Source organism: Macrobrachium nipponense, chromosome 11 (assembly GCF_015104395.2).
Source record: "Macrobrachium nipponense isolate FS-2020 chromosome 11, ASM1510439v2, whole genome shotgun sequence".
In the NCBI taxonomy this organism is placed as follows: domain Eukaryota; kingdom Metazoa; phylum Arthropoda; class Malacostraca; order Decapoda; family Palaemonidae; genus Macrobrachium; species Macrobrachium nipponense.
Window position 1 is genome coordinate 59,334,224 of NC_061087.1, and position 6,679 is coordinate 59,340,902.

Genomic DNA, 6,679 nt, shown 5'->3' on the forward strand with positions numbered 1-6,679 from the left:
TCAGCAGTGCCAGATTGTAAGGACGTCCCAAAATAGGCCCCAACGAATACCCTACCAGGATACCCAAAGGACTACACTCAAGAAGCCAGGGCATGAACAAGAGGCGTTTCCAAATGAGAAGCCTACCAAATACAACAGAAAAGATGACAGGAAGGCATTTTTGTAGAAAGTCTGTAGCCACTCAGACATAAGAATCCTTTCAGGAAATGCCACACCCAGAGACAAAATCAAAACTCCAATGGCGGTGCCAAAGGATCACATCCAAATAAAAAAACCTGGACATAGAGTGGAGAGGCAGAAAAAGCAGAGAACCAGAGAAGCAGAGAAGGAGAGGGAGAACAGAGAAGAACCAGAGACAGAGGGGGGAGCAGAAGTGAGGGAAGAAGTGGAGAAGCATAGACAGAGAAGAAGTTCGAAGTGTAGAGTGCAAATATAAACAGTGTTAAGGGACAATATTGAACTCAGGTAAAATTCCCTAGTGCCTAATAGACTTGTAAAGAAAACAAAGTGCCTTCAGAATAGTTTGTCCCGGTCCAAGCGCCCTAAATCAGAAAATGTGGAAGAAAGAGATATTACAAGTTTCCCTGTCAAGAATAAAGACATATAAGGACACATCAATTTATTTTGTCCCAAATAATATAACTTTAATGTAAACAAGATAGCCAACAATTCTTTTGTGTAGCAACTAATTATATAATTACTCCTCACTGCCAAACCTATTCCAGTTGGCCCCCTCAGGCCGATTCGCTACCTTAGATCTGTAACCACACATATTCCCGCTACAGGTAAAATGGTGGCAGCGGTGGGATTCGAACCCACTCCTTCTGAGAGACTGGAGGTGTGGGTTTGAATCCAACTACTGCCACCATTTTACCTGTAGCGGGACGGACTGTGTGTGGCTACAGATCTAAGGTAGCGAATCGGCCTGAGGGGGCCAACTGGAATGGGTTTGGCAGTGAGGAGTAATTTTATAATTAGTTGCTACACACAAGAATTGTTAGTTTTCTTGTTTACATTAAAGTTATATTATTTGGGAAAAATTAAATTGAGGTGTCCTTATAAGTCTTTATTCTTGATAGGGAAAGTTATAATATATCTTTCTTCCACCTTTTCTGATTTAGGGCGCTTGGACTGAGACAAACTATTCTGAAGGCACTTTGTTTTCCAGACTTTCGTAAAAAGTTCTTCTGGTTACAAAAGCAACCTGCGCCGGAATAGGAGTGTGCTTAATGCAAAGACACGATAATAAATAATCAGGTTATAGCTTTGTTGAAAAAATAACACTAAGTTATTTTTTTTTCTGTTTCTTTGTTTAATATGGTAATTTGGTAAGTTTGTAAATGATTGATTTATTTTTAACTTGCATTTTTAGTATTTAGATATTTTTTGTTTACATAAAATGATGACAATTCCTTAATAACCTGTTAAAAATTAAGATGGTTTGGGTCGTTGAAGAGATTTGCTGCTCGTTATACATTTCTTACAGAAAGGAGAAGTGGACGGCTTTTAATGAAAATGAAGGCAGTTCTTAGCCATTTTCACCAGTGACAACATTGGATTTACTTACCTCTTTATCGTCATGGTGAAAAAATAAGTGATCGGTACCATGGATCCGCATCTTACGTTACCTTCTGCTTGGAAGCCTTATCAAGAGCCAGCACGGCAATTGTGATTTGTTGCATTTACAAACAGCATACACGGACAGTATGGGTTGTGAGGTGGTTATTCGTTCGGCCTTACTGTAAATTTGGCTTGTTGTATACAAGTAATATACTTAATACGCAAAGTGGACCATTGCCTTTAGGGGTTCTTGAGAATGGTAATTGGAAGTTGGAGATGCTTGACCATCGCTTTGACCTCCATTTAAGGCGATCATCTTCGACAGCAGCAACCACAGCATTGGGTTTAATTTGAGCAGCTATACATGAAACCATTTTATTATATCTTATTCAAGTTCATAATTTTATGAAGGTTTCATTAAAATAAGAAAATTACTCTTTGTATTAATTGTCCAATTACGTAGTAAATTTTTCGAGATGGCGCCCAACGTGGGGCATAAGTAAGGTGCTGTTTTTGCTGTCTGGTTAGCTTCCGGGTTGGGGTTTCGTTTGTTTGTGGGTCCATGGTCTATCCTTTAAATTTTATTGAAATGAGTGTAGAATTAAAGACTCGTAAATATATTCGTGGCCAAGTAACGCGGTTGTTTAATGAACGTGATAAATTCAAGAGTATGAATACAACTGAGTGCAAGGCTCTTCAAATTAAACTGGTTTCGTGCAGTGATCAGTTGAACAGTCTTAATACTGTAATCCAGAAGTCTTTGTATGGAGACGGGAAAAATGAGGAGGAGTTCTTATTAGAATTGCAGTCTTGTGATGATTACTCAGATAAATTAAATACCTGTTTTGCTGTTTTGCAATTGATGGATTCTAAGCCTGAGTCTAAGGATTCTGAGACCGCAAGAAGTCTCTTGAAGAGTCCTGTAGTTCCACTTCCGGTTTACGCTAGCACCGAAAGTGAAAATGTTGAAAAATTTCTTGTTGAGTTTGAATCGGCTATTGCCACATATTCTTACACTGAGAGGGATAAACTATTACTTCTCAAGCAACAGGTATCAGGCAGAGCCTCAATTTTGCTCGAGAATCTTGAAATTTCAAAGCAGACTTATACTGATGCTAATTTCGAAATTGCTTAAAGAAGCACTAGCTTCTCGTTCGCTGCAGAAATTCAATGTAATTAAGCAATTAAGTGAAATGAAGCTTGAGTACGGTACTGATCCCTTTTCTTATATTGGAAAAATTACTAATGTAACTGAAACTTTTTCTACATTGGAAATCAAAGTAGATGATATTTTGCAGTATTTCATCTGGCAAGGCATGAATGAGTCCTTTAAAGCTCAACTTGTAAATGTGACTAATCATGTACGTCCGTCACTTGAGGAGATAAAGGAAAAATTCTTTGAAGCATCTGAACGTTATATGGACGTCACAAGAAAGTTTAATGAAAGGTGGAGACAAGGAAGAAAATCTTCTACATCACTTGCAGTTAATGTTGAATATGAGGATAATGAAACTAAGAGAATTAGTACTGCTGACGCCGCTTCTCCGAGGAAAAGGTGCTCTCTTTGCCAGGAAAACCATGCAACACATAAGTGTATAAAATATAAAGAACCAGAGCATAAGCTGAGACGCTTAGAAGAACTTAATGGTTGCAAAAAATGTGCTAACATTGGACATACCACTGACAAATGCAAGTTTAAATTCTTTAAGAAATGCTATTTTTGTAAGGGTTGGGACTTTTCATTTTTGTGTGATCATCAAGGTGAAAAATCTCATGATGAAAAACTACAAGTGAATGGGAGAGGTGGCAAGGAAGTAAAAGCAGGTAAATCAAAACACAGGGAAACCTCAAGTGATGTAATGATTATAACTAAGGCTTTGCATACCTCTGATGGCGCCTCTGTTTTGCCAACTTTTACCTGTGAAATGTTAAATGGAGCCCTTGCTAGAGGTTTGAAGGACTGTGGCTGTCAGACCAGTTTTGTAACTGAAAAACTTCATGTGATAATAGGTAAAAGTTAGAAGATAATGTCTCTTTAACAGTCAATGGTTTTAATTCAAGTAAGAAGTATAAATCCAAGATAGTTGAATTAAAGTGCAACTTTGATAATAAGGCTTGTGTAATACATGCATTGTGCGTACCAAGCATAGATATAAATTTGTCATTGCCAGGAATTTCAGAAGTAGCCAGGGCCTTTGCCAAAAAAGGCTTCAAATTAGCTGATAAATATTTGACTGATGGTAGTGATAAAATAAAGGACGTTGACTTGATACTTGGTACAAATGACGCCCATTGTTTATTGGATTTTTCTGTAAAATTTGGCAATGATCACCCTTCTGTTTATTTGGGATCAGCGGCAGGAGTGATGTTAATGGGTAATGTCAAGATTATGCAACAGAATCTACCTTATCTTTCAAAGGATTTTTCTTGTTCTCGGTGTTCAAAGCATTCCTGCTCTGTTGCCGATTATGAGGAAACATGTGAGTTAAATGGAAACAAATCCCCTGTATTTGATGGCAAAGATGAATGCTGCCAGTATATTGGATTTGGTAGTTCTATGGGTGAGCCAAGTGGCTTAAGTTTGGAATGCGAGGTGGAGGTTCAAGCTAACTTCGCTATTCTAAATGAAAAAGGTATGATTGAAGAATCAGAGCTGAGACGTGCAACTGATGAGATGCTGCCGTCTGTGTTTGAGAAATCTATTTGTGAACCAGACCATGAAGATGGAAACTTGATGTCAGAGTGTAATGAAAATTTGATTAAGTTTACCCTTGATAACGCAAGGAGAAACGAGGAAGGAAGGCTAGAGATGCCTCTTCTATGGAATGAAAAGAGCTGTCATTTGCTTGGACGGAATTTCGACCTTGCAAAGGCAGTATTGAGTCCATCTGATAAACCTTTTGGTAATGTATACCTTGATTATTGTGGTCCATTTTATGTGAGACAAGGGAAAGATAAAGTCAAGGTTTGGATCCTTGTTATTTCATGCATGTTCACACGAGCAGTTAATCTTAAGATCTGTACGGATATGACAGTTGAAGAATTTTTGCGTGCTTTGTCACTGCATTCTTTTGAATATGGAGTCCCTCAGTTTATAGTAAGTGATTTGGGTACGCAAATAGTAGCAGGAGCCAATATTGTTCAGGATTTCCTGAAGGATGCTGAGACTGTTCAGTATTTAACTGATAATAATGTTGAGAAAGTCCATTTTCAGCAGTACTATAAGGGTTGCAGCCAACTTGGAGGATTGGTTGAGAGCGTAGTCAAAATGACCAAGCATATGATACAGAAGTCAATCAGAAATAATGTCATTGAATTTAGGGATTTTGAATATCTTGTTTGTCATGCTGTACATTTGATCAATAGAAGGCCTATTGCATTCAAAGAAGCATTAAGAGATTGTTCTAATAATGTACCAACCCCTATAACGCCAGAGGAACTTATTCATGGATATTCATTGGTCTCTTTGAATATTATTCCTGCATTACAAGCTGACCCTGATTCTGATGAGGATTTTCAGGTTGATTTTGATGTTGTACATAAAATTAAAACATCTTATGAGAAGCTGAAACACATTAGAACTAACTTGCTGGAAATCTATCATCGGGAATTCATGAACACTTTAATTAAACAAGCTACTGATAAGAAGGATAGATATGCTCCTGTAAACCATAAACAAATCAGTATCGGCGATATTGTGCTGATTAAGGATGATGGATATAAACCTGTTAATTATCCTATGGGAATTGTCAAAGAAGTTTTCAAGAATATCAACGGAGAGGTAACTGCTGCAAAAGTTCTGAGGGGTAAAACCAATGAAATAACTAAAAGGCATGTTACTTCTTTAATACCACTCTTGAGGAAGGAGTCTGATGAGGATACTGTAGCATCAGATGATGATGATGAGGATGCTGTAGCATCGAAAGAAGAGATTCCAGGCATGGACGTTTCTAGAAAACGTCCACGGAGAAAAGCTGCCGAGATATCACGGCAAAAATTCAAAAACATTCTAAACGATGATATTTCAGACTAATTATATTTTTTTTCTTTATTTGATCAAATTTACATAATTTTTATGTAAAATTTGATTTCTTCCCTAGGAGTGTTGAAAAAATAACACTAAGTTATTTTTTTTTTCTGTTTCTTTGTTTAATATGGTAATTTGGTAAGTTTGTAAATGATTGATTTATTTTTAACTTGCATTTTTAGTATTTAGATATTTTTTGTTTACATAAAATGATGACAATTCCTTAATAACCTGTTAAAAATTAAGATGGTTTGGGTCGTTGAAGAGATTTGCTGCTCGTTATACATTTCTTACAGAAAGGAGAAGTGGACGGCTTTTAATGAAAATGAAGGTAGTTCTTAGCCATTTTCACCAGTGACAACATTGGATTTACTTACCTCTTTATCGTCATGGTGAAAAAATAAGTGATCGGTACCATGGATCCGCATCTTACGTTACCTTCTGCTTGGAAGCCTTATCAAGAGCCAGCACGGCAATTGTGATTTGTTGCATTTACAAACAGCATACACGGACAGTATGGGTTGTGAGGTGGTTATTCGTTCGGCCTTACTGTAAATTTGGCTTGTTGTATACAAGTAATATACTTAATACGCAAAGTGGACCATTGCCTTTAGGGGTTCTTGAGAATGGTAATTGGAAGTTGGAGATGCTTGACCATCGCTTTGACCTCCATTTAAGGCGATCATCTTCGACAGCAGCAACCACAGCATTGGGTTTAATTTGAGCAGCTATACATGAAACCATTTTATTATATCTTATTCAAGTTCATAATTTTATGAAGGTTTCATTAAAATAAGAAAATTACTCTTTGTATTAATTGTCCAATTACGTAGTAAATTTTTCGAGAAGCTTAGTGTGGTAGGAAATTAAGGCCCACAGAGGTAGAGGAGATAGTAATGTGCACTGATCACTCAGCTGCAGAAGAAAATTAAGAATCCGAATTTTTCCGGACGTAGAGCCCGTTGGTTTATGACAGCCAAGGACTATGATAAAGAGGTGAAAATATGTCCCTGGGAGGACAAATAAAGTGGCGAATGCATTATCAAGGAATGTTTCTCAAAGCGATAGTATAAATAAACAAGATAAGTCAAG